The sequence below is a fragment of the Rattus norvegicus genome, chromosome 6, assembly GCF_021556685.1.
Source record: "Rattus norvegicus strain SHRSP/BbbUtx chromosome 6, alternate assembly SHRSP_T2T, whole genome shotgun sequence".
NCBI lineage: Eukaryota > Metazoa > Chordata > Mammalia > Rodentia > Muridae > Rattus > Rattus norvegicus.
The window spans coordinates 37,474,656-37,501,777 of record NC_141539.1 but is presented as its reverse complement, the minus strand read 5'-3'; the positions used below and the strand labels follow the sequence as shown (position 1 = coordinate 37,501,777).

The 27,122-nt window shown below is 47.2% G+C and overlaps 1 long non-coding RNA gene across 4 annotated transcripts; it reads right to left on the bottom strand.

Annotated features, from left to right (window-relative positions):
• Positions 1–227: 227 nt before the first annotated feature.
• LOC102550373 (uncharacterized) lies at positions 228–26,153 on the bottom strand. Of its 4 annotated transcripts, none has more exons than XR_015622257.1 (6): positions 26,040–26,153; positions 19,503–19,632; positions 13,132–13,321; positions 5,898–6,018; positions 4,582–4,824; positions 228–1,730 (listed from the first exon to the last, which is right to left on the bottom strand). It is a non-coding gene; the product is annotated as an uncharacterized LOC102550373 (long non-coding RNA). The 4 variants fall into 4 exon arrangements; XR_015622255.1 differs by lacking the exon at positions 228–1,730 and adding an exon at positions 1,772–4,484; XR_015622258.1 differs by lacking the exon at positions 5,898–6,018.
• Between the last annotated feature and the right edge of the window lie 969 nt (positions 26,154–27,122).

Here is a 27,122-nt window from a genome sequence, read left to right as displayed (position 1 = left end):
CTCCACTCAGGGGGATATTAACGGGGGCCTGGAGAGATGGCTCAGGAGCTGGGAGTACTGGTTGCTTTTCCAGAGGATCTGGGTTCAATTACCAGCACCTACATGGTAGCTTACAGTTCCAGGGTATCTGACACCCTCACACAGATATACATGCTAGAAAAACACCAACTCACATAAAATAAAAATAAGTTACTTTTTTTTTTTTTTTTTTTGGTTCTTCTTTTTTTCAGAGCTGGGGACCGAACCCAGGGCCTTGTGCTTCCTAGGCAAGTGCTCTACCACTGAGCTAAATCCCCAACCCCATAAGTTACTTTTTAAAAGAGGATATTATTGTTGTAGACATGAGGGTGAGAAGTCACGAGCCATCACGTTGTCTGAGGTTCTACTAAAGGCCCAAGGCCTCATCCTATCTACTGAGGAAATTATGTCCTCAAGAGATGGCTTCCTCCAGGATCTGTGAGGATGCCGTTAGATGCTGGGCCACCACGATGTACAGGGGCTAGAATAGAGAAATCCAGGGAAGGTAGGTCCTGGAGGGGTGGAGGTGGGGGGCTGGCTGCTTACAAAGGTTAGGTGAGATGTGGAGAGACCCTGTGTACGCTGGTAATCTAGCCCCGTGTATGCCGGTGAGGGCCTCTGAATTTCCTTTCTTCCAGCTGAGATGACTCCAGAGGAGTACCTTAGTCTTCACATCAGTCTGGAGTACTTCAGCTCTTTTGTTCTCCTCTGAACATCACCCTTTCTGTGAGATTGTCAAAGATTCTGTAAGGATCAACTAAGGGGTAACGGGACCTATTGTACATCCTAACTCAGGGTCAGTGGAAGATTGTCATGGGCAGATGTGATCTCAGCCTGTCAGGCTTCCTGCTCCAGGGATCTTCTGTGTTATGTGGGAACAAACAACCCTCCTCCACCCATGGAACTCAGGCCTGAGAATGGACCTTCATGCCAGGTCAAAATTTCCAGGGCCCACGAAGCTGTTCTGACTGGGGCTACTCCCAGGCTGTGGTTCCTGGACTTTCTCCATGACCTCACTTAGAGCTTCCACTGACACTTAGAGCTTCCAAGCCGGCTGTCGCAGGTATAAAAAGCAAGTGCATGCCAGCTGTGGGGTGGGGATAGAGGAAGTCCTGATTTGCCCATTGTCTCTCACAGAGGAGGAGGCGGGATTTCCTTCCCTAAAAGCCCTCAAGTACAGAAAGTGTTTTCAGAAACTGTAGCTGGACCCTCAGGCGGGCATCCTTCACAATAGGGACACCTCAGAACCTTTGGTGCTCAACCACCCATACTGAGCAACACAGTCTTCCTGGCAGATCCGAGGGCGCCTAGTGGGCAGGTCACTGTTGAGACCTGACCAGCCATGCCCACATTCTGCCCTGTACACGTGATAGTGAAAGAGACGGCTTGTCCAGTCCGGCCACTACTACAAGTTTGGTCCCTGTGTGGGTCTGACATTTCCAGTCCATTCCTTGGCGTTTCTGATTCTACTCAGAGTCAGTCCCTGTCTCACAGACTCAGGCCGCATTACCTTTGAATCCTGGTCATAGGGCCACTCTCTGCTTATCAGATGAGGGGATTTCTTTGGTGGCTATAAGAGATTTTGCTATTAAATTTCTTCGTGTCACCTGGGGAACCCTTGGCTTAGGATTATGGGAGTTACAGTGGCTGGACCTTTGTAACTGGAGGTGATTTGGAGGTATCCCATGATGCATTGTCGAGGTACTTTGTGTCTGAAACAAAGAAATGAGGGGACACAAGTTACACAAGAAATCAGGGCTCCCTTGTGCAGGTTTTTAAGCCTTGTTGATAGGATCACTTTATCTGAGTTTGAGAGAAAAACCACACTGTAGACAGGTTGTAAATAGCATCTCTGGGAGGAGAGAGATGGAGAAGAGGAAGAGAGAAGGCAGCAGCAGAGGCCTACTAGCAGCTGTGTAGACAAGAATAAGGGAAATCCCAGAGTGACAGGGCAGGAACGACTGGGATTCTGGTCCCTTTGCAAGGAAGAGGTAGAAAGAGAAAAGAGGGAAAGAAAAAGCTCCTCAGGGTCAGGAGAGTGGGCAGGCTCAACAGTGAAGTTCTGTCAGTAATTACCTAGAGGGAGGAGCTTCCTGGCGGGCGGGCTAAGTACATTATCTCATTAAGGAATAATTATTTCTCCCCTCTCAGCATGTCATCAGGAGTGGTCTCTCTGTCAGCTGACTGATTGACAGGCCTAGTTAGAGTAACTATTCAGAGAGCCTGTAGTAACGAGTAACACTGTAATAGCAAGGTAATGAGTAATAACTATAATCTCTGGAGCAAGAATTAAATGTCATGTCTCCAACCGGGGGTGGGGGGTGGGGGTGGAGTTGGGTGGGGGTCGGGGATAGAGGAGGGACTCAGATTTTGTTCAACAAAGCCCTGCTACTTCTACCTATTCATATGATTTGATTGATGATTGATTGATTGATTGATTGATTGAGACAGGGGTTCTGTGTGTAGCCGCTGTTTGTCCTGGAACTTGCTCAGTAGACCAGGCTGGCCTTGAAGTCAGAGTTCTACCTGCCTCTGCCTCCCAAGTGCTGAGATTAAAGGCATGTGCCACCACTGCCTGGTTTACATATTAATTTTTAATTAGTTAATTATCAAGTCAGGGCATCTCAAGATAACCCTATCTATTCTGGAACTCTCTATACAGATAGGGGCTGGGATTAAAGGCCTTTAATATCATGCGATATTTTTTAAATCTTAAGGAAGTTAAGCAGTTGCGATGCTTCCTTTTCTGCAAATTGGAGTATTGTTGTGGAGATGGAAGGTGGAGCCCAAACTCTTATCATAAAGGAAGGGTCTGACCTTCCTGGCCTTTGCGCTTGCTAATGCAGGTCTAGCTACCTAACACCTGGAAGGCAGCCATCACCCCAGAGAGTTTGTCTGGAGTCTCAGAAGGCTAGGATGGCCTGACCCAGGCAAGCTTGTAGGAGAGAAACTGCTCTCAGTTCTGGATCCAGGGGCACCCCCATCTCTGTGTTCATGGACTGGCCAGGGAAGATCTTGACTAACCAGCATCCCTACACCTATTTGCCCCCAGCTTTGGTCCCTGCTGACCAAGCTTGCCTGCTCCACTCTCTAGAGCCCTGAACTTGATCTTAGGATTCCCTCATTTCTACCTTCTTTCCCCTCCTCCACACACCATGTAGACTCTAGGTAGGGGTGTGTGGGGCAGAGCCAGGAAACAGCAGGAGCACACTCTGTATCTCCAGGAGCTCAGCCAAGGCCCGTCATTGTTGCTTATTGAAGCGCCTGGCTTAGTGGTTAGGCCCGCTGTGAGCTCACCTTTGCGTGAGGAATTCGCCCCTGGGAAGGGGAATCCGAAGATTACACATTCCTGAAGGCTGAGTCATGCTTGGCTGGGGATCAAGCTTCTGGAATGTGTTTGGGTCACTGGGCTTCAGGGAAAGCAAGGCCTTCTGCTTACTCTGCAGCAGGCTAGCCCCAAGGCCAACAAAGGCTGAGGGCTCCTTTCAAGGAGTAAAGGCCAGGCTGAAGCCACTAGGACAGTGGTATTCAATCTGTGGATTAATAGCCCTTTGGGGTCACATAACCCGTTTTGCCGGGGTCCCGTATCAGATATTCTGCAAATCAGATATTTACATTACGATTCCTAAGAGTAGCAAAATTACAGTTATTAAGTAGCAACAAACATAATTTGCAGGTCACAGCATTAGGAAGGTTGAGAACAACTGCAGTAGGACATTGCCACAAGACCTGCTAGAGGAAGATCAGACCCAAGCTACCACAGCTTCTGCCTTGTTTAAAGCTGGCTTTAATTGCTCCCATGGGACAAAAATCTAAGAGGGGGCAGGTCAAGCAAGGCCTTTCCTACAGAGGTTCTGGAAAAGGAGCTACTTCTTCACTCTTTCCTATCACAGGCTTCTGGCGGTCATGGTGTCGTGAGGCTCTGGCCTCTCTGGCTCTCCTCAGAATATAGCTGTACAGTCTGAGTCCTTTTGCCCTGGTCCCGTCCAGGAGTCTGATGCAGAGCCCTTGTTTTTTGATCTATGTCCAGCATGGGCCACTGCTTGCTGGGGACATACCATTCCATGAGTATCATCACTGAGGACTTGTCAAAGGGCTACGTACTGTGCTGGGCCTTTCACTGAGTGGCCATATGCTCTCTGGCTTGCTGGGACAGTTCTGGGTCACTAGGGTGTGTGGAGAAAATTACAGCTACCACTTTAAGGGAATGAGATTATTTATTCTCAGTCAAACATGAGTGACTATGGCCTAGGAATGTAGATTCAGGTGGCCCCAAATAGTGTGTCCCACAGTGGAAGAAGTTACACGAGCATTCATAGTCACAGAAGGACAGCAGGCTGTGTTGCCAAAGACAGTTATGAGGACTGCAGACAGGTATGTCACAGCGAAGCGGGGGAGTCTCCAGCACAGGGTTCCGATGTTCCGCGACGGCATTCCTAGCTTTTAGGCTGGTGGAGGACGGGGATCTGTTAAATGGACACGTTCCAAAGGTTTTATCTGGTAGTTGAAGGGATGTTGGATCAAACCAGAAGTAGACAATGAATGGCTACTAAATGCACTTACAGATAGTCCAATATTACTGCAGACCCCTGCAGGTCTCCACAAGCGGGAAGCGGGAGTCATTCAGTCCTGAAGTCTTTTACAGTAGGTGTGGCTTTTCTCTGGAAACTTCAGTTCAAAGATCTGCCATGCACAGCAGCTGCACTACACAAGACACGTCACTGTGTCTACCATGTGGTAGATGTTGTACAGGGTCCCATTGCTGGATCTGCACACCGACCCTGCCAGCTGGGTGTTAGGAGATGCCTAGAAGGGAGAGGCAGGGTGAATGCTGGTATCCAGGGATGGATGACAGCTTTTGCTGAGTGAACTCTCAATAATGAGGTATGCACTGGGGAACTTGGCAGTGGAGTCCTGTTTTGGCCCTAAGGGTTGGGGCTTTTCTGGTTCCAGAGTAGAGACACAAATAGCTTCACTTGTGTCATGTATGAACACGTATGAACCCCCAGGCTTCTCTTCCTACCAGGGAGCTGGGCCTTCTACCCCTTGAGCTGATCTTCACAACACACACTCTCCATGAGAAAGAAACTTGGAAAGTGTTTGTATTTCTTGGTTAGGAATGGTAGACAGCGTTTAGAACAGAGCGTAGTAGACATTTCCACAGCAGCTGTGGGAAGAGCAGTTTCTGAAACCCAACCCCCTGCATGGATTGACCCTCCTCCTCCCCTCCCCTTCCCCTCAATATTCTGGTCTCTGGGGAGGAGAGATAAAGCAAACACATTCCAGATGTTCCCAGGAAAACATATTTAGGAAAAGGATATTTTCTCAAAAGTTACCAAAATTAGAGAAATGAAGAAGAGGAAAAAGCCCTCTGGTCCACTTAAAAGGGCCATTGCTCAGTCACAGACGTGGCAGAAAAGGAAAAAGTTAACAGCTTTAGTAAAAAAAAAAAAAAAAATGCAAATCTCTGCCACACCAAAAACCATCGAAAGCTAACCCTCACATGTATGCTACACGAGTGCTGACACACACAGACACACAGCTGTATGCTTGTCATCTCAGCACTGGAGGGGGGGTTGAGCCAGGCACATCACTAGAGGCTCACTGGCCAGCCAGTCTAACCTGCCCAGTGAGATCCAGGCCACTGGGAGACACTGTCTTAAAAACCAAGGTGGGGGGTTGGGGATTTAGCTCAGTGGTAGAGCGCTTGCCTAGGAAGCGCAAGGCCCTGGGTTCGGTCCCCAGCTCCAAAAAAAAGAACCAAAAAAAAAAAAAAAAAAACAAAAAAAAAAAAACCCAAGGTGGACAGCTCCAGAGGAACAATAGTGAGATCAACCTCCGGCCTCCACCTTTACACGCATGGACCCATACTTACATACCAAAAACAACGAGCAGGGTGTGTCGTTCCCCATTTCCACTCCATCCCTCACCCCCCTGCAGGGCCAGTAACTAAATGTACAGCCTTAAGCATGTGAAGAGACTAGCACTCTACCACGAGACCTGAAAGAAACAATGAGGAAAGAAGATACTTAAAAAAAAAAAAATAGTGGTTTCATAATTATGATTTTATTGTTGTTGCCTGTCACATGAGTTATAATTCTGAATCACCATTATTGCCTTTCAGATGATAAGATTCTCTTTACTGGTATTACCGTAAGTTGGAACGGACAAGAGTTCCCTCAAAGGGAGGCACTCAAGCCACGGGCAGCCCTTCTGGAAACCATCTGACAAATGCATCAAGCAGATTTAACAAAAAATATCTTGGAATTCTCTCTGAGGTAATAACTTAAAAACTTTATGTGCAGATATGATCAATAAAGAGGATGTTGAATACCGAGAAAGTGGAAACCCAGATGTTCTAAAATACATAATTACATGTATTATAATACATCTGTAGGATTACATAGCCATTTCAAAGTGTTTTTGAGGCCTATTCATACAAAGGAAAAAAAACTATAAAATATTAATGCAAAAAGGAGGCTATGACTCCAACTTGGAAAAGTATGTATACACATTATATATATCTCATGTTCACCCATACATATATATGTATTTATAAACACACACACACACACACACACACACACACTTACATACTTACTCACATGTGCTCACACACAAACAATGTGATCATATAGAAATTTGGCCCCATAGCCAGGCATAGTGGGACCCTTATTCCCAGTACTTGGGAGGTAGAGGCAAGCAGATCTCTGTGAGTTTGAGGCCATCCTGGTCTACACACTGAGTTCTCAGACAACCAGGGCTGTATAGTGAGCCCCTGTCTCAGAACAAAACAAGCGCAAACAAACAGAAAAAAAAAAAGAAAAAAAAAGGAAACAAAATTTAGCTCCATTAGTCATGTTTAGCTATACCAGGAAAATGTCTCCTCTCTGGTGTCATATCCTATACAGTGGAAATAATGGGATGTCTGCAGATTCTTCAGTGTTCTGAGGTTAGGATAGAGACCAGAGAACAGTCTCAGGACAGCAGCCCAGAAAGTATGAGGACCGGTGTGCCGGGAATTGTTTTACCATGCTAGCCGCCATCCTGTGATCAAGGGCTGCAGAGACTTGGGCCATGAGCCCAGTGCCTTGGCAAGGGGCCAGGCCACTCTGCCTTGGGAGCAGACATTTATCCCTGCTGACATGTATAGACCCTCTCATGAGGTGCTCTCCTGTATCCAGTGGCCCAAGCCATGGGATACCTCAGAGTAGGTATGGGAACTGCTTTAATGTTAGTACTTGGTGGCTAGGCTACAAACATTAAGGTACTACTCCATGCTGGGTACCAAAGCAAGGAAACAGATCTCTTCAAGATGTTCTTTTTTAAAAAGAAGCCAAAATATAAGGCTGAAAGATTGATTTATTGTGTGTGTGGGGGAACGAGCTGAGATTAAAATGTAAGAGAATAAATAAATAAATAAATAAATAAGTAAGTAAGTAAATAGGAAAAAAGACTGATTTATTTTATCTTATTGTATGAGTATTTTGCCTGTAGGTATGTATGTCTGGGGCCCGAGGAGGCCAGAAGAGGGTGTTATATCTGTTAGAACTGGAGATCATTGTGAGCTGCCCTATGGATGCTGGGGATTGAAACTGGGCCCTCTGGAAGAACAGGAGCATTTCTTAGTCACTAAGTTATCTCTCCGGCCGCTAAAATCTAGTTACTAATATATGTTTGGGTTAAAAGTTATATCATAAAAACATTATATTGTTTTCTCTATGCTTTTCTATGCTTTCGAATTTTTTCTATATCAATCATACTACTATTAAAACATAAAGGTTGCTGGGCATGACAGTGTACTTCTTTAATCCCAGCACTTGGGAAGGAGACAAAGACAGAGAGATCTTTGTGAGTTTGAGGCCAGTCAGGTCCATAGTTTAATTTACAGGCCAGCTAGGGCTACATAGTAAGACCTTATCCAAAATAAACAATGAGAGCAACAAAATACACACACACACACACACACACACACACACACACACACACACACACACAAACAAACAAAGAAAACAGTAAAAAGTCATTTAAAAAAACAGCAGGCATGAGCCAGGTGGTGGTGGCACACACCTTTAGTCCCAGCACTTGAGGAGCAGAGGCAGAGAGATTTTAGAGTTCAAGCCAACCTGGTCTACAGAGTGAGTTCTAGGAGAGGCAAGGTTGCACAGAGAAACCCTGTCTCGAAAACTAAAATAATAATAATAGCAACAATAACAACAACAATAATGTGTTCTTATTACCCTTTTAGAATTCTCAGTAATTTCATACATGTATTCAGTGTATCTTGATCATATCCACCTCCATTCCCACAGGACCCCCTCCCCCACTTCTTCCTTTAAGCTTCATTTCCTCCCCCTTCTCCTTCTCTTCTGCTACTTCTTTATAAGCCAGAGTTCAAATAGTGCCACCTGCAGGTACACCTGGGTCAGTCCACCTCCCGTCTATCCATCACATAGGCAAGCCACCAGCAGATGCAGTCCAAAGGAAGACTCCCCCTCCCCAGCATCCATCAACTGACAACAGCGTCTCAGCCAGAAATGGAGCCTCATACGTCTCTCTGGTCCATGATGGGATGCTGGTCAATTTGATCTTGTGCAAGTCTTACACAGGTAATCACAGCTGCTGTGAGCTCATGAGTATATTACTGGCCATGCAATGTCCGGAAGACAGCATTCCATAGCACCCTGCCCATCCTCTTCTGCAATTTTTGTCCCCCAGATGCTTGCCTTTTGTTCTTTCTTAATGATGTGTGTGTGTGCATGCGTGCGTGCGTGTGTGTATGAGAGAGACAGAGAGAGACAGAGAGAGAGAGAGAGAGAGAGAGAGAGAGAGAGAGACAGAGACAGAGACAGAGAGAGAGCTGCCCTCCGACCAGAGAGAGGCATTGGATCCTCTGGAACTGGAGTTTAAAATGTCTATAAGTGGGCTGGAGAGATGGCTCAGTGGTTAAGAGCACTGGCTGCTCTTCCAGAGGTCCTGAGTTCAAATCCCAGCAAGCACATGGTGGCTCACAACCATCTATAATGAGATCTGGTGCCCTCTTCTGGTGTGTCTAAAAACAGCTATAGTATACTCATATATAATAAATAAATCTTTTTTTTTAAAAATGGCTATAAGTTTGTTGAGTGCTGGGAACCCAAATCAAGTCGTCTGCAAGAGCAATTACCACTCTTGCCCAAGGAGCCACACACACTTATTTCTTACAAATCAAAATGACTCCAAACCAGCTTTTCTCTTCTAGGAACTGACAGGACTGAGGGTCCCAGTTCTATCCTGGGACAGTACCACAGCCCAGCATGGGGGCTCACAGTCTGCTCCTCTCTCTGGCTGATCAGCACAAACCCAGGAAGCTGGCTGACCAACAGACTTAGGGTGAGGGCAAAGGTCGTTTAAGGGGGCTTGTTTGCCCAAGAGCCCTTTAACTTCAATGACCCTCTTTCTAAAGACACTGACTGCCAAGATTCAGGACTTAGGTTGTTGTCCTAGACAATGTTCTATTGCTGTGAAGATACCATAACCATAGCATCTCTTATCAAGGGACCCATTTAATTGGTGTTTGCTTACAGTTTCAGAGGTTTAGTCCATAGTCATCATGGTGGGCAGCATGACTCATGCAGGTAGACATGGTGTTGGAGAGGTAGCTTGAGCATTCTACATCCAGATCCAGAGGCAGCAGGAAGAGAGAGAGGCACTGGGTCTTGCTTGACCTTCTGAAACCCCAAAGCCCACCCGCAATGATGCATTTATTTTAACGAGGCCACACCTCTTAATCCCTCTTATGTAATGCCACTCCCCAATGACCAGCCATTCAAAGATAAGAGCCTATGGGGTCATTCCATTCAAACCACCACAGATATGCTACGTGGTTGAAGTACCTGATCTCTCCATGGAGAGAAGCCAAACTGTCCATGGTTGTCCTGTGACTTTCTTGGAGACCAGAAGCGTGTCAAGCAAGCACAAGGTCCTAAGCTCAGACCCCCAGCACCCACACAGAAGCTGGATGTGGTAGCCGGCATCTGTAATCCCTGATCTCTTATAAAAAGATGGGAGGTGGCGATGGGAGAATTCCTGGGAGCTCACAGACCAGCTAGTGAAGTGACATGACATGAAGAAGACTGATACCTGACAGTCCTCTGAACTTTAGACATGAGCCATGGGACGCACTCACCCCACTTACACCTGAACCAGCAGCTGGGATCCAATAGTTTGCAGCTGCCCATACAATACAGGTGTCAGAATTAAAGTCCATCTCAGTCACCAAAAGAGAGAGATATCTGCATCAGTATCCAGAGCCGATGGTGCCACCAGTGCCTTAGAGCTCTTTGTCATCTCCCTGGGGAAGAGCAACACTGGAGCCACACACTTTAGGCCCCTCCCTTCTAAGACAGGCACAAACCTCTCTTGGTACTACTCATCATCAAGCACCACAGGCTACACAAAGCCTCAGAGTGAGCTTGCCCTCTCCCATCCATCCCAGCAGTCGCCATCACCCAGAATCTGGAGTCTTAGGAGTTAGAAGCAGCCATGGTACACGGCTGACACGTCTATTGTCAAGGCTCTGCAGCCACACCACAGGCTGCCTGTCACCTCTGTCTCTTTGGATCCTTGCAAAATCATTTCTGAGCAGCAAATATAGTTGCAGGCAGCTGGGTGGGCGAATCTGTAGACCTATCTGAGCTAGCAGGTTGCAGGGAACACATTTCCATCATGCATATAATTAAAGGGCACGGAGATCAGAAATTGACCATGGAGGAAGCTGCCTTCCCTTTTCCTAGTCTGCTTACTGGAGGGTGAACAGGTTTGCAGGAGAACCAGTACTGTTCCATTGTAACGCTGCTCTTACAATAGTCCAGCAGATCTCCCCATTCCTTAGGGTTCTCAGGGAGTCATTCTGCTCCTACACTGAGGCCTACTCTGGCCTACAGTGAGTCTGTGGGGCAGGCACTGGAGGAGAGACTAGCACTGTGAGGAGACAACCCTCTTCTCCCCTGCTTTATAGCCCTAAAGGAAACTAATTTTAGAAGATAGGAGGTCACAGAGATCACAGCATCCTGGGCCTGGAGATAGATGAGACACTGATGATGACCATTTACTTACAAACCCTTTCCTAGTGCTGCTTTCCATGTTCCTTGTTTCTAAAACTGGGGCAACCAGGGCTAGCTAAAGTGAGTCACATCTTACATATGGACTCTGCTAGCTCTATTATTGCTGCCTAGAGTACCGAGTCAATAAGGATTCTGATCAAGGTTCAATCCAGTTGTAACAGGAAGGAAGTGTCCACTAGTGATGTCTGCTACGGGAACAGGCAGGAAGGTGAGGACTTGGTGCTAAAAGATGCTAAAAGGTGGGTGAGTGACATGTGAGGTCACTCTGGGATACAGACCGTGGCAGTCTGGGTAATGACTAATGACAGAAAAGGGAGATCATAGAGGAAGTGAGCAGGCCCCCAATGAGCATCTGTCAGCATCAAGAATCCTTATTAAGTTTAGGAGACTCTGAGGTCATGAGTGTGGCCTGCTGTCTAGGAGGACCTTCATGAGCTAATGGGAGCCTGCTTTTTCCTTAGACCTGTGCTGAGCTCACAGGACAGTCTTCGTCTTGAATTTCGTTTCCTTTGTGATTGTGGTGCTTAGTGACAGAGCCTGGGCTTGGATCAAGACGGGCATGCTAGCTGAGTCTGACCAAGCATCTGCTGAAGCTGGCTGTGACTGAGGTCTCCTGTCTTAATCCTTTCAGGTTTCCATAACCAAGTACTATACACCGAGGTCTCTCAGCCCACTCATTCCAGTCATGATCACGGGCCATACCATGAGGAGCTGTTCTCTTCTTATAGGCCCTGCCTTCTAATGTCCTTCCCTTGGGATACGAATTGTAACATGAGTGGGAGTGGGGTCCAAGCAGTGAAACATAAAAGACTGGAAACCATAATATAGAAGTAAAAGACCTGTAAGGTTAAAAGAGGGGGAAAAAGTCTAAACAAAGCAATACACGAGGGAAAAAAAAGTCTTCAAAAATACCATTGAGCTGGCTTTGTGTTGGTCACTTACTGCTGGAAATGGCGCCTACCCTTCAGCACGCTTTGTATACTCGGTGAGAGTCCCTTGGAGAAACTTGGTTGGGGACAGCAGCTTGTGTCTATGACCCCATCTCAGCACTGAAGATGTTTCTCTCCCTCTTGGACCTCTGAAGGCCCTATGCATACTGGAATGGCTCCTTTATGGGGTGAATTTGCTCTTGGTCCCTGGTCCTTGCTTAGTTTTTCTGTATGAAGATTAGAAGGGAAGCCCTCACTAGAGGCAGGAAAGGATTGTGGACTTCTAGAACAGTGGTTTTCAACCTTCCTAATGCTGTGACCTTTTACTACAGCCCCTCGTGTTACAGTGACCCCCAACCATGAAATGATTTTGTTACTGTTTCATAACTGTAATCTTCCTACCATTATTAATTGTAGTATAAATATTCAATATTCGATCCCTGTGGGGTCGCGACCCACAGGTTGAGAACCACTGTTCTGGGACATCGAGTCAAGTAACCCAGCCATCTCCTACTCTTGAGGGACGGTAGCAGGGGTCTGCAGAGAGACCATGATCCCAGGACAGTGTCCACCCAGAGGACAGTGTATGTCTGTCTACGCATTTGTTCTTTCCTAAACCCCTAAATGGAGATTCTGATACAGCACATAGCCAAGATCTGTCCACAGTAGCAGAGAAACACAGATCTGGTATCACCCACAGCACCCTGAGGGTGTTCCATCTTTTAGGGACTTCCAATTCAGGTAAAACAAGACTCTTGGTTTCAAATGGAGGAAAGAAATCCACTACTAGACAGTATGAAGTAGAACAGTGTGTGTGTGTGTGTGTGTGTGTGTGTGTGTGTGTGTGTGTGTGGTGTGTGTTAATAAAGGCATTGTAAGTAGAGAGCAACCACAGGGCCTAGGACAAAGAGAGGATGTCTAGAGACAGAAAGCAAGGCACACTTGAGAGCATGGGTGTGGGCTTCTCTAAGTGTCACACGATGTGCAGATACCGTCAATGTAAATTTCTAAACACACAGGTAAAAAGAATAAGACACACCCTAGTCACACTAAACTGTCCCAGTGGGAGGCATACATACCATTTTGGTTACATCTGAAAAGGTTGCTAAGAAACTCCTCCTGGCTCTCTGAAACACGAGATTATGGGGTGGTTCGAGAGCTGTGTTGGGTGGGATTGTAATCCGATCAGGTAAAACCAGGAGCCACCAGGGTTGGGCCAGGTGTTTGGGGAGTGTCTTTTGACTTGGTAAAGGTCTTCTGGGGAGATTCCTAGAAAATTGCAGGTATAGTTAAGAAAGGACAAAGGAGAAAGCAATGTTAATTGTGACTGGATTTTTGTTTAACAGCCTGCAAGAGACTTTAGCCACATTTGGTGTTAGGGACCCTTTTCCTTCTTTCTTCCTTTCTTTCTTTCTTTTTTTTTCCTTTTCTTTTTTCTGGAGCTGGGGACCGAACCCAGGGCCTCGCGCTTGCTAGGCAAGCGCTCTACCACTGAGCTAAATCCCCAACCCCGGTTTGGTGGTTTTTCAACACAGGATTTCTCTGTGTAGTCCTGGCTGTCCTGGAACTAGCTCTGTTAAACCAGGCTAGCCTCAAACTCTCTTTGCCTCACGGTGCCGGGATTAAAGTTGTGCGCCACCACTGCCTGGTGAGGAACCCCTTTTCTTCTTCCATGCACGGATAATAGTCTCTGGCCTTTTCTCCTGCCTCAGTGTGTCCATCTAATTCACACCAGCTAAAGCCAAAGCCTTCATTCCCCTTTCTCCCCCCACAGCCCTCCCCCTCTCTCCCCCATCCCTCTCCTTCCATGGTCACTGGAGAGTCCGTTAAGCACAGAAGGAACAAAGAGGGAGAAGGAAGGCTTGAGCTACGCCCATGGCAGCTATGACTCTATCCCAGGTCCTCGCCTGGCTACTGGGCTTCCGTCCCTAGAGGGATGTCCTTCCCAGCACGGTTATTCTTCTCACACCGGCTGAATCTCTGACGCTGCTTCTGCAACACGCTTGCAGATGAGACAGTGCACTGACTTCAAAGACAAAGAAGCTTCTAGCTGGGCTGCCCTAGAGGTCCCCTGCTGGGCAGAGGGGTGACTTCATCTAGAAGCCATGCTGATCCTTGCAGGCTCGACCAGGTGAGGAAACCTGTGGCCCAGATACTTCCAAGTGGCAAGGAGATGCCGTTGCTTGGCTACGGCTTAGACAATTACTGTGAACCCTGGTGTGCTTTACAAATGTTTTCTCCAGACGGATTTAGCACCATGGCTCTGGAGGCTTCCCGTGGGGAGCCTGGACTGTGAAGCCCAGCATTCCTTTTCTCTCCTGTGGGGTTTTGAAGCACGTCTACCAAACCTAGACTTCTTGAGCGCTCTTGCCCTGAGAGCTGATTAGTTGCTGAGTTAGCTCAGCTGGTAATGGCGCTGTAAGCCATAGCTTAAGTTCAGTTCAATCCTGGAGTTTATATGGAGGAAGGAGAGAACTGACTCCTGCATGTTGTCCTCTGACCTCCACCACTTCCATCACCACTACCACCACACACACACACACACACACACACACACACACACACACACCCCACTAGTACCACAACCAGCACCACACACACACACACACACACACACACACACACACACACCACCAGTACCACAACCAGCACCACACACACACACACACACACACACACACACACCACCAGTACCACAACCAGCACCACCACCACAAACACACACACACACACACACACACACACACCACCACCACCACCACCACCACCACCAGTAGCAGCACTACCACCATTATCACCATCTCACACACACACACACACACACACACACACCCCACTAGTACCACAACCAGCACCACACACACACACACACACACCACCAGTACCACAACCAGCACCACACACACACACACACACACACACACACACACCACCAGTACCACAACCAGCACCACCACCACAAACACACACACACACACACACACACACCACCACCACCACCACCACCACCACCAGTAGCAGCACTACCACCATTATCACCATCACACACACACACACACACACACACACACACACACACACACACCACCAGTACCACAACCAGCACCACCACCACAAACACACACACACACACACACACACCACCACCACCACCACCACCACCAGTAGCAGCACTACCACCATTATCACCATCTCACACACACACACACACACACACACACACACACACACACGAGCACCACCACGACCACCATCAGCATCATCAACACACATATACCCCCTATTCCCACTCCTTCCTGACTCTCATCTTTTGATACTAACTGCTTTGTCATGCTGGAATGGACCCATGTAATTTTTTTTTCTGGAAAACTCCTCGTCATCATCTTCTAAGATTCTACATAAATTCTTAATTCCTCTGGGAAGTTTCTACACTGGCCTAAATCTTTGTGTGCCCGAATGTATATATCAGAAGTTGGGGGGCCTCTGGGAGGGGACTCGTGTCTTTATAAAAAGGACCTGCAGGGTTGGGGATTTAGCTCAGTGGTAGAGCGCTTACCTAGGAAGCGCAAGGCCCTCGGTTTGGTCCCCAGCTCCGAAAAAAAGAAAAAAATAAAAAATAAAAAGGACCTGGAGACCTCCCTTCCCCTTCACAGTGAAAGGACCCAGTAAGAAGACTCCATCTATGAGCAAACGTCAGTTCCAGGCAACTAGTCAGTGCTGCCTTGATCTCGGACCAAGATCAGAGAACTCCCAGAACTGGGCAGAACAGATTTCTACTCCACACAAGCCATCTGGTCTATAGTATTCTTTTTTAATGCAATCTTTGAAGAACTCAGGTGTTTGTTCCCATGGGCTGGTGGCAACGGATTGGTCATTTCTTCCCCTCCCAGGACTCTCCTTAGCACTCCCGCCTTTCTTTTATACAACTTTGGTCTTATTTTGGGGGCCAGTGTCCTTTATTTCACAGTCCCTGGGCTGGGTCATCATAGCCTCTTCTCTTGGGACCTTTAGTAGAACTTGGATCACATGGGTGTGTTTAGGACCCAGCCCAGGGCTTCCTTGAAGGCCACATAGGGAGGCCTGAGCTGGAGTCACCTGTTAACTCTCTGGAGGCCGCCCATGTCAGACTGGGGCTGAGACTGAAGGTGTCCATCTCTAACCCAGACTGCTACTATAGGCTCCCTCATGTTTATGGCCAGTCCTCGAATATGGACTTTAGTCAGGGGCAGGGTGAGATTGTTGGCTACTGCCCAGCAAAACACAAGCATCTGTTCTATGACTCTGGAGCCAAAGGTTAGTTCCTGGGTCACTGTTGAGGCTTGGTCTGTTGCTATGTTATGCTCATATTATGTAATGTTACATTCTGTATCCCGAGGTTGCCTCAACACGAGAGGATCTTCACGTATACTAGCTTTTGTTATATAAACCCTGCCTCCCCTCCAGTTATCCGTGATTGGTTAATAAAGATGCTTACAGCCTGTAGCTGGGCAGACAAGAGGTAGGTGGGGCTTCTATTCCCAGGCTAGGGATCTGAGGCAGAGACCACGGGGAAGAGAGAGGGAGAAGAAGGAAGGAGGCACTGTAGTGTAGATAAATGCTGAGCCCACCACGAGAGCCCGCCAGTTGGAGTAGGAGTGGCCCAGGCGGAACTTGGCGAGCGGTATCTTGGGGTTTTTGACAGGGAAGTAGATAAGTGGTCCAAAGGGTAAATATCTGCCCAGCTCTATGCTTTAAGGCTTATTATAAATATAAAGGTTTTGCTGCTTTTATTTGGGAACTAAATGATCCAAGGTGGGGTAGAACCCCCCAAATAATGTTTACCACAACAGGTCACTGTGACCTGGTCCCAGCAGCACTACACAAGTGACATGTTCTCAGCGGCTCTAACTCTGCCCCAACTTTACAGTTGATGTTTTGGGGGCTAAGGAAGGTTTTGTGTAGGTTTAGTGTCCTGATAGACGTGTGTGGGCATCACTATGCCTCTAGCCTCTTCTCGAGGCTGCAAAAGATGAAAGTTAATTTTAAAGAGATAGGGTTGCAGCTGAGTGGCGGGGGATCTTAGGGATCTCGTGTTCCCTCAGCTGGAAACCTCTCTGAGTTTATAGGCCATGGGTGTTAGGAACGTAGGTAAGAACTGAAGCAGGGGAGACAAACATTGGTTAAACAAACTAACCAACCAACCCACCACCCCGGGCCTGCTGGATGTGATGTCTCTGGTTTGGGAATCTAGAAGTACTGATGTGGCAGTCTCTCGTGCGATTAGGCGTTGGGGGTTATTTGAGGGCTGCCCGGCTTTTCCTTTCCTAGAAGGCAAATCATTATCTGTCTTCAGAATTCCCCTGGACTTTCTATGACTGTACTCTGGCCAGAGGGATGGGTGGGGAGCAGGCTGTGTCTGCAGGTAGTTAATGCCAGGCCCTGCCTGGGAGCGGTGCAGTGACCTAGCCAGGAAGTTAATCGGCTTGGGGTCGTAGGTGGGGTGCCGGGGAAACCTCCCTCTATGACCTGTCTTTAAAGTCAGCATTAATGTCCTATGGATTCATTTCTCTGATTTTGGTGCTCTTTACATTCTTCTCAGAAATGTGGATCTGTTGTTCCTCTGAAGTTTTCTCTGGTGGAGGGGACAGAGGGACCAGGACGAAGAGTCAGATGCTATGAAACAGGTGGCGAGAACAGCATGGCGAGCTGATAAGGCACCAGATATCGAGTCTGGAACTAAAGGTCTCTACACTGTCCTGGGGAGTTTTAAGACTTACTAAGGAGACTGTTAAACGTAGTGAAGGCTTCTCTGTTCATCTGCCCAAACTCCTGGCATCCAGTCCAGGCAGATCTATTGGGATTCTGAAACCACAACTAGGGCAAGAAGTTAGAAGACCTGTCAGGGCTCTGGGCTGAGCAAGGACACAGCACAGGAGATCCACATGTCCCTCTCCTGCTGCCATCTCCCTAAGGCAGGGAAGGACATCCCTTGCTGGCAATGCTGTTGACCTCAGGCAGCCAAAGGGACGCCCACAGCCTAGTGAACTGCCTGGGCGCAGGTCCAGCTGAGGACATGGATTTGCGTCACCCCAATCATCCAGGCCACTTAGAGTCAAGCAAAAGAGATTTAGACAATTTAAAGTAAGATTTGCGCATGTTCCAAGCCAGGATTCCATCTGGAGAGGGAGGATGCTGGGATTGTTGACAGAGGCCAACAAGTTTAGCCTTGTCTGCGTGCTCCCTCTCTCTGTCTCTGCCTCTCTTTCCTTCCCCAAAGAAAAATGTACTTATGGAAAACTTGCACAACAAGAATACACACACACACACACACACACACACACACACACACACACACACTTTATTTTTTCCCCTTAAAGATCCCCTTAAAGATCAGGTTTAAAGAACTTCCAGTTTTAGGTTGGGGATTTAGCTCAGTGGTAGAGCGCTTGCCTAGCAAGTGCAAGGCCCTGGGTTCGGTCCCCAGCTCCGGAAAAAAAAAAAGAAAAGAAAAAAAAAAAAAAAAAGAACCTTCCAGTTTTAAAACAAACAAACAAAAAATAACCTAACTGCCTTTAAACAGATTCCAAAGGAGGTCCTTTCCAGAAGAGAGAGAGAGAGAGAGAGAGAGAGAGAGAGAGAGAGAGAGAGAGAGAGAGAGTCGGGGAGAGGGAGCTCTGGGTTCAGACTATGCCTTTTAACTGCTGGTTTGGAATCGGCTAGTTTCACGGGTCTCAGTTTCACCATTGATACATCTCATTCAGAGATGGCAGCAGAGACCTTTGCTGTACACAGTAATGAGTAGCCTCTCTGCCCAGGTTCTGTGAATATCCACTGTGGTCATGAATGAGCATTTTGGGTACAGTGTCTTCCCAGATGCTCGCAGGATATTGGCCCGCCAGCGTCTGGTATGAGTGTAGCTTCAGGGCCGTGAGCAATGGTGACTTCACACCCTTTTGCACTCCCCAGACAAGTCAGCTAAGCTTCTTTTTGTGGGACAAGTTAACCAGGCCCCGGAGAGCTTCCAGGTGTCCCAGCCTCAGTGCTGTCATGTCAGGCTCCATGATGCCCTGACTGCTTGGTTTGTCACCCAGCTGCTGGGCAGTCATGCCCTGAGCATGTCATTAAGACAGAATTGGACTGGTTAGGGATATTGGCCTAGTGACCCTGCCCCCATCCTGCACCAATCACTATGACAACAGCTCGAATGGGCCCCAAGGGCTTAGGAATCCCACTCGCACAGAGGGCAAGGTTGGCTGAGGTCAGACGAAGAGGGATTAATAGAGCCCTGTTCTCATTAAGGCCACAAAGTGCCATTATGACAAGCTACAAGGGCTCCACCAGGAGATGGATCGTGCTTTCAAGTCACAGAGAACCTGGCAAACTAAAGAGAACGTTCCCAGCATGGTCCCCAAAGTCGCCATGGCACCTCGAATCACAGAGGGACAAAAACAAATAGAAATAACCCAAATACCAAATGAGCGGCCATCTTCTAAGGCCTGGCGCAGCCGTCAAAGCGCAGGCCTCAAATGACAGTGCCCGTTGTTTTCGTGAAACTCTTCATGATGCGCGGAAACGAGCCCATGGATCATGGGATGGCATTTCTGTAGAAAAAAAGAAAAAATGACACGTGCAATAAATTCTAAAAACGTTTCAAATGTGTTAGCAGCAGCTGAGCCTGAAAACTGAGATGATGAATTAATATCGTTCTTTGTCTGAATTTTCTATAATGAATAGGTACTTCACTCTGCTTCCTTTTGTGTGTGTGTGTGTGTGTGTGTGTGTGTGTGTATGGAAGCCAGGTTGACAGTGGGGAGGTCCTTTAATTACTTCCTACCTCATTTGTCCGATTTATTTTACTTTTAATTATGTGCATTTGTGTGCGCGAGCCCGCATGTGAGCGCGGTGCCTGAGACCAGCGGCTTTGGATTACCCTGAAGTCGGAGTTACAGCCGTTACAGTGAGCTGCCCGACGGTGCTAGGAACTTAGTTTTGGTCTTCTGAAAGAAGAAACCCTCTCAACTGCTGAACCAGCGCTTCAGTCCTTCCTTAGTCTTTGAGTCCCTAGAGTTCAGCATTGGGCTAGACTGCCTGCTCAACAAGATCCTCTTGTTCCCATCTCCACAGAACCTGGGGTCACAGGAGTCTGGCCTTTTTCAAAGTGTTCTGGGGATCGAACTTGGGTCCTCATGCTTGCCCTATAAGCGTTTACTGGCCGAGCTATCTCTCTGTATTTATTCTTTGTTTATTGATTGTGCATGTGTGTGTGTATGTATATATGTATGAATGCATTTATTTGTTTGTTTGTTTGTTTGTTTATTTATTTATTTATTTTCTAGCACTGGCTGTTCTCTCAGAGGATCTGGGTTCAATTTCTGCACTTACACTGCAGCTCATACCCGTTTATAACTCTGGGGGGGTAGTAGGGGGCGGGGGTGGGGTCTAAAACCCTCTTCTGGCCTTGTCAGGCATCAGGCATGCATGTGGTACACATACAAGCAAAACACCCATATACAAAACAAACAAACAAAAAAAACCCAATAAATTAATTAAAAAAATAAAGTTTCAGTCTCCTGCAAATGGCTTGTGGGTCTCAATATTCCACCTGCTGCTATTCTTTTCTCTGTTTTCTAGGCTGCTGGGTCTCATTTACTGTCTTAGAAATCACACGTGTGCGGGGCAGTGGTGGCACAGCCCGCCCTTGACCATAGCTTTTGGGAGGCAGGAGCTGCTGCAGAGGCCGGTGCTTAGCTGCATGTTGAGGAACGTTTTTTCAACTAGGGATGCCTCCTCTCAGATAACTTTAGTTTTGGTGTTAAGACTGGCCACCCACACTCTCTTTTAGTTGGTAAAGTCAAATGTGTGTTCCCTTTAAGAGGGGGCAGGGAGAAGACGCCTCTGTTGCCTTTGTGTCAGAGAAAGTGGCAGCTCCTCTCAGTCATGGGTCTCGTTCTATGCTGCAGTCTTGTGGAATCCTGTGTTTATAATTTTGCTTCCGGCTCCAGAGTGTCTTAGTCGCACATCTTCAATTAGCCTAGAATTCTTGGTTGATGTCGAGGCACGGTCTGGTGTATAGCCAAGGCTGACCCTAAGCTCACAATCCTCCTGCTTCAGCATTGTGAGTGGCGGGGATTACAGGTGTGAACCACTATGCTTATCTCGTAATTCTATATTTGTGGCATTTTGTTTCGCCTGATGTTTTTAAAGTGGCATCAAATTATCTCTGGAATGAAGTAAACTATAATGGAAGGATGCTTTAAATGCCTGGGCTTGCAAAAGCAGTGGTTCTTGTCTAGGCTCTTAGATCCTTCCAACTTCTCATTCTGTAGGGCTCTTTTCTTTTCGATTCAATCATTGTCTCAGGCTGAACTTATTTCTTTACATCAAATATTACTTTAAAAAACAAAACAAAACAAAAAAAACCCGGAAACTCCATGATTCTAAAAGTGAAGGTTTTTAAAGAAAAATGAGATAAATGCATCAAATTTTGGAATGAGTGTGAATATTGAATACTCGGCCCTAAACAGGACACCAGCATCACCCCATCCAGGAACTCCAGTGCCATTGCAAAAGAGGGGACAAAAGAGCCAGAGGACAGGAAAGAGCGCCGTGGAACGCTGTCGTCCAGATGTGACACATGTATCACACCCATGAACCAAAGCAGCTGTGGTTCCTTGCAGGAGACTGAGCCATCAGCATTCCATATGGGTGGGAGAAGGCCCAGTCTCATTGCCAGGAGCATTGGCAGTTAATGGTTGCTTTGGGGTGGAGAGTAAGTTTTCTTGGTGCTGTAGTCATTGCTAAGTTGCCTTTGCTTAAGTTAGCCCATACCTGCCAGTGCAAGCAAACTTGGTTAAACTTAATGATACACAGACACACACACACAGACACACACACACAGGTGCACACACAGGCATAGACACACACACACAGACACAAACACAGGTGCACACACAGGCATACACACACACACAGACACACACACACAGACACACACACAGGTGCACACACAGGCATACACACACACAGGCATACACACACACAGACACACACACAGACACACACACAGACACACACACAGACACACACACACAGAAGCACACACACAGAGGCACACACAGGCATACACACACACACACACACACACACACACGCACACACACAGAACATGAAAACAGGAGGGGTCATTGGGAAGAAGGGTGACTGAGGCTAATTCAGGGTTAAAATGACTAAAATACACACATGTATGAAGTTGTCAGAGAATACTGAAAAATTGTTTGTGTACACACAAAAACAATACAAAGTTAAACTTCTTGGTTTTCAGCGGATACCATGAAGCAAGTGAAAGGTAGCGCACACAGTGGGAACATTTGCAAATCCTGATCAAGGATTTAGAGCTAACATGCATAAGGAACACCCCCTGTGCTAAAAACACACACAATCCAGTTCAGAAAAAGGGCAAAGGATCTGAACAGATGCTTCTCCAAAGGCCATGTGTAAGTATCTCAGAACAGTCGTGTGAGAAGACAGGCTATATCAGCAGCTCTTAGGGGGATGCCAACCAAAGCCACAGAGTGATACACTTCAACGCAGTGGCTAAGATCAAAACACAGGCAGTGCCAAGAGGAGATAGCTAGGGACCTTCAGGCTCCTCTGGTGGGGATGTAAAATGGTGTGTTTTAGAAAATATTGTGTCAGATCCCCCAAACATTCAGCACAGATTTCTCTCTTGCCTCAGCAACCCCTCTTCTGGGCACATGTAAAAACTGAAAGCATAATTTTGAATGCATACGAAAATGAAGGCTTATGCAGGACCATCAACAGCATCATTTATAACATCCGATTGTTGAACCACCCAACAGCTGGAGAAGAGATGGCCAAAAGCATATGACATCCCCAGGAAGGAAAGATATTTGGCGACAGAAAGGAATAAAGCAGTCACAGATCGTGCGGCGACATGAACAAACTTTGAGGTCTGTATGCTACCTGGAAGAAGTTGGGATTACCAATAGGTCATGTGTAAACACCATTCTGCTTGCAGAAAATGTCCAGAAGGGAATGAAAACAGAAAGTGCCCATCTAAGAGCTTTGAAGGTGTGTGTGTGTGTGTGTGTGTGTGTGTGTGTGTGTGTCTGTGTGTAGTGCTAAGTAGTGTGGAATCAATTTCTCTCCCTTTCTTTCTCCCTGGTCTCTCCAGTACTTCCCTTTCTCTTTCTTTTTGAGACAAGTTGACAGCACACACATAGCTGAGGTCGGCCTCAAGTTCATGTGCCTCTGTCTCTGCTCCTGAGTATTGATTAGTATCAGAGGTGCGCGTTATCACACACCTGACTTGGGTTTTTTTTTTTTTTTTCTTCTGAGGCAATAGATGTTTTAAAATTGGTTGTGGTGGTTGTATACTCTGTGAATGTAATAAAATCCACCAAATTTTACAGTTCATGTGGGTGTGCTGTATGGTATGCTAATTATATGCTAATAAGGTCACTGAAAAGTGCCCGGTAGCTGCATTTGGCAGCACATGCCTTTGGGAGGCAGAGGCAGGCAGATCTCTGAGTTCAAGGCCAACCTGGCCTATAGAATGAGTTCCAGGACAGCCAGGGCTACACAGAGAAATTCTGAATCAAATCAAATCAAAACAAAACAACAACAAACAAAAACAAACAAACAAAAAACAAAAGAAAAGAAGGGAGAAGAGAAAGGAAGAAAGAAGGAAGGAAGGAAGACAGACAGACAGGCGTGTGGCACTTACTTTACTTGGCCCACCTAGAAGGCTGGGGACACAGATGGGAACCCAAGTGTGATTTGAGCTGGTTTGAACTCTGGCTCAACCACTTGTCCAAGCCCACAGTGCAGCATTCTCAAGCGCTGCGTGTCCTTAGAAAGGCTGCATACTCTTGGACTTACAGCCCTGAGGGGCAGAGACTGGTGAATCCCTGGGGCTTGTTGGCCACTAAGTAAGTTCCAGGAAAGTGAGAAACACTGTCTCAAAACCAAACTAAAACCAAAACCAAAACAAAACAAGAGGGATGACTCTTGAACGACACCCAAGGTTGGCTTCTGGTACACATGCACGCACACATGCACGCACGCACGCACGCATGCAGGAAATCTAATTCCCCAAATGCATATGCTAATGATATTTGGAGGGCTGCAGTCCCCTTGTGAGCTAGTTAAGACTAGGGCGTGACCGCTGTGATAATCTTAGTGGCCTTATGGAGAGAGGAAGGAAACTGGAGCTGGCATGTTGGTTGGCTGTCTTACCTAATGTGATGATGCCCTCTGTCCTCCAGGCCAGATGCCTTGCAGATGACACACCACAGGCTCTTTTTCTTCCCAGCCTCCATAACCACTGGCCAAATAAACATCCATTCTTTATAATCTACTTGGTCTTAAGTACTTTGTTATAGCAACAGAAAACAGACTAAGGCAAGTCTCTCTAAGGCCCCCCGTCCTCGGAAGGTGTTATAAATACACACGGTTTGTAGATTCCCTTTATAGGAAGGAAGGGCTGTCGGTCCTGCTGATGTTTAAATAACAATGTTGGAGCCCTGAGAGATGGCTTAGAGCTTGCTGCCAATCCTGAACTCAATTCCCAGAACCCACACGCTAGAAGGGGAGAACAGGTTCTAGCAAGCTGTCCTCTGACCTTCACAGACTCCACTGGACACGTACTCCTCCAAAACACGATTAAAAAATCAAATAGCAATTCACAAAGTTTATGGGAATGAGAGCCTCGGAGAGGGAGACAGGAGCTGCTGGGTAGCTGTGGGAAGCCACCTCTGCCCTATTCTACGGGAAGCTGGGCGAGGGTCTGAGAGGTGGCTATCCACACGTCAGAGACCCTAAGTGCTTACGCTTTGCTGGAGTGGCAGTAGCCTTTAGTCTTTACTCGTATGTCCTACTCTTCCGGGCCCCTGAATCAGCAACTGTATTTAAAGCCTGACCAGGGATAGCCCTGAGTCTGGAGGCCTTGGTTATAAAATTAGTGAGTCAACGTCAGGCCCCTGGTGACTGGAGATTAGAGGGCAGAGGATACAAGGCCAGAGTGCCTGACGTGGTGGTCTTGAAGGGACTCTGGCCAGCCGGAGAGTGGCAGACATGGCTCTGGCAGGCCTTGTCCTTCTCCATTCCCTCTGCCTCACTAAAAACTGTTAGAATGCATTCCTACAGCCCCTGAGGTCTATTCCCTTATTTGGCCACTTCCTCTTCCTGAGGGTGACCACCAAGGTCTAGTTATCAAAGTTTAGAAGCCCGGCCATGTCTGTCTCCTCTCTATCCAGAGGCAGTCCTTTATCCCCCTCCGGGACAAATATCCCTCTCTCTTGTTCCCTTTCCCTTCTCCCTCATCCTCTATCTCCTGTCTTTGTCTTTTATCCACTGCCCTTTGTCCCTCTGGGACAAATAAATCTCTTTTATGCTAAGAGCTGAACTGGTCCTTTCAGGTCTCCATAGGCCACTTCTCTGGAGGCCCCCCTGGGAGCTTTTCTCAAACTCCCCAGAGCCCCCCGAATGTGTTCATGTTTTCAGGGTGTTCTCCCTCAGAATCCCACTGCTCAGCTCCTGAGGAAGATGTTTTCCTTTTCCACACAGTGACTTCACATATGTCATTAAGACAGTGGCATGCTCAGAATCAAACCGAATTTATCTAAGCCAGAAGTCTCCATGTCTCCCCATCCCTCATTTTTGTACCCCAGTGCTGGCTTCTCTGTAACTCAGGCTCCCTGCATATGATCCATCTATATCTGGGTCTGGGAGCTTCCGTTTAAAGTCCCACAGGAGAAAAGGAGAAAGAATCATTGCTGGTTGTTCCGACTTCCAAGCCCAGAGTCTGTCTCTCAGGATGCCTGTTGTTGCCAAGAGAGATGAAGCAGATGTCTTGGCAGTAGCTTCAAACGCTTCCTGCCAAACCAGGGGAGAGCTTGTCTTCAGTCTAGCTGCAGCCAAGAGAGACAAGCCCCAGCCCACATTAGTCACAGGAAATGCGCGCACACACAACGAGAGCATCACAAACCTGGGAGGCCTGCAGCTCCTGGCAGCCAGCCTCTCTTCAGCAGGATTTCAACACGGACTGCAGAAGTTGCTTGGCTAGGCTGTGACAGGCTTCACGTGTCCAGCCTCCTCCCCCACCCCCCCAAACTGAGAGACTTCCCAGGTCATTTCTTCTTTCCCATCATGCTTTGCTCCGTGGCGTCCTGGTTTGGCAGGGAAGTTCAACCGTAACACTCCAGGTTTATCTATTTAGATATTTTAGGGGGTTGATAAAAAGCACATAGCATAATGTTTACCATTCAAAACATTCCTAAATGTCCAATTCGGTGGTATTTAGTGCGTTCACCATATGGTGCAACCGTCACCACCATCCGTTTCCAGAACATTTTACCACTGCAGGAGGCCGCTTAGCCTCAACAAGAAATTTCCTCTCATTCCTCCCTCCCTGGCCTCTGGTAAGTGGCCTCTCATCTCTCAGACTCTGACTTTTCCATGTTTTATGAAATTCATATAAACGATGTTCTATACATGGCTTCCTTCACTCAGCTTAGAGTTCCCAAAGCTCCCCCATCCCTTAGCTACCAGACTTGATGCAGTTTATGACTGAACAATATTCTACTATATGGATGTACCACATTGTCTTCATTCACCCACCAGTAGGCATTCGGGCTGTTTCTACTTAGAGTTTATTATGAAGCCTTATGGGTTTTCTGTGTGTTTCACTTATTCAAACACTTGTCTTCAATGATCTTGCCTGTATAACTTAGTCGTGGGATTTCTGGGCCATATCATTTCTACTAAGAAGTCCTGATGGATGTTTTAAGAACCACCAAGCCAAGCTAGGTTTAATCCCTGCACTCAGAAGGCAGAGACAGGGGTTCAAGGCCAGTTTGGTTCTACAGAGCAAGTTCCAGGATTGCCACACTACACAGAGAAAACCTCTCTCAGGAGGGAAAAAAAATCATCAAACTGTTTCCTTTCCTTTTCTGGGCTGTTTTTCATGCTCTTAATGATGAACCCTGATGCAGAAAGGTTCTGGATTCGATCAAGTTTTATATTTTTTCTCCTTTGAGCTGATTTTGCCTAGCATGCACGAGGTCCTAAA